This window comes from Frankliniella occidentalis, unplaced genomic scaffold (genome assembly GCF_000697945.3).
Source record: "Frankliniella occidentalis isolate FOCC.00 unplaced genomic scaffold, Focc_3.1 Scaffold1110, whole genome shotgun sequence".
In the NCBI taxonomy this organism is placed as follows: Eukaryota; Metazoa; Arthropoda; class Insecta; order Thysanoptera; family Thripidae; genus Frankliniella; species Frankliniella occidentalis.
Window position 1 is genome coordinate 7810 of NW_026268216.1, and position 1911 is coordinate 9720.

A 1911-nucleotide genomic window follows, 5' to 3' on the forward strand; every position below is an offset into this window, starting at 1 on the left:
TCAGCTTAAACTGAACCGTCTATAGACGAATTCATTACTTCCGCGAATGCTAGAATTTCAACCAGAAGTAAACAGCGCTAAGAACTAAAGCAAAAACGAAATATATCAATGCCTCTCCGAAGCTCTCGCCTAGTCCAAGCGCTCGGGGGGCAGGGAGGGGGCCGCGGCGCGGGGGCCCAAAGTCCCCGTCACGACAGGCGCCTTAGAGAGAAGCCGTGGCCTACCTCGCAGGCGTCCAAGCGACAACTCGTGTCGCGGCGACAAGTGGTAGTAGACACGTCCCTGTTCATGGACACAAAAATGTCGTCACAAATGGGGCAACATACGATGTCCGACGCCACCAGCCACACGCCCCTTTTGTAGTTAAACAGTTGTAGCGACAGTCGTCATGACCGCATGCCGCTTCATCCGAACCAAAACTGTCGGCCCTAGGATCAACTCCCGGGCGGGGCAAATTTTTTCTTTGTCGCTTTTTGTCACCCGTTAGGTAGGACCGCTCGGCCCCGTAGGAGCAAGCCGGTAGCCGAGCGTATTAAAGCGTGATCGTTGGCAGATCGTGGGGGATGGTCGGTAGTTCGATCCCCGTCCGCGATCATTTTTCCTGCTCTGCTCGCCAAGTGTCTTCGGGCGTCAGTCACAGCTGAGATCTGGATGCCGCCGGAAATTCTGCTCTGTATCGTCCCGTCGTGGCCAAGTCGGTAGCGTCCGGGCCCGGTAAGAATCTGGTCCCTGGTTCGAATCTCGGCCGGGTGAAATTTTTCGCGCTCCGCTGGCCATGACTTTACAGCCGTGCGACACATGATGTGATTGGCCAGTACGCAAACAGTCGCTGGTTCGAATCTGGTCGACAGAACCCTTTTGCCGCTCTGCCAGTCATATGTTTCGGGGTATGAGCTAAAGCGGAGATAAGCTTAACCTACGTACAAGCCTCATCATTGGCTCAGTTGGTAGAGCGTGCGCCCGGGAGGCGGATGGTTGTCGGTTCGAATACTGACCGAGGCTCATTTTTTCCTATCTAGTAGTTTGCGGCGCGGGGACCAAGGGTAAGGACAAAAGACCAGCCGACATGGGGAGGTGGACTTGACCGCCTACTCAGCAGCCCCCCCTTCCCCCTGCAAAAAAAACAACAACAAAAAAGCTCGCACCGACCAGGACTCGAACCCTGGGCCGAAATTGTGTCTTGAGCACCACACCCCAGCGCGCTCGCCACTCGGCTGCCGGTTCCACTCGTCAACGGAGAGTTCAGAACTCGGTCCTGCTTTACGAGTCTTGGTCTCCCGGATTGCACGCGTTCAGGACGGTTCAAGTCCACCTCCTCGACGCGCTGCAGCCCGGGTCGACTCCTGGCCAGAAACAAGGAAAATAGCCAGTAAATGAGCCACCCGGCCGCGCCTAGGTTAGGTTAGGCTAGCGGAGCGTGCATTTATTGGCCTTTTGGCCAAGATTTCGACCCGGGCTGCAGCGCGTCGAGGAGGTGGACTTGGCCCGACCTGAACGCGTGCAATACGGCAGATCAACACACGTAAAGAAGGACCAAGTTCTGACGTTTCCGTCCACAGGAGCAGGCGACAGCTGAGTGGCGAGCGCGCTGAGGTGTGGTCCGAGAACCGTCGGCCTAGGGATCGAATCTCAGCCGCGGTACTTTTTTCCCTCTCTGTTCCGCTCCCGGCGACATGCGCATCTCGGTTCGCTGACTCCCGAAGACGTGATCAACATAGAGGGAAAAAAGTTTACGGCTGGGATTCGATCCCTTGGCCGACGGTTCCCGGACCACGCCTCAGCGCGCTCGCCTCTCGGCTGCCGGCTCCACTTGCCAACGCAGAGTTCAGAACTCGGTTCTCCTTTAGGAGTGTGGATCTTGCCGTATTGCACGCGTTCAGGTCGGGCCAAGTCCACCTCCTTGACGCGCTG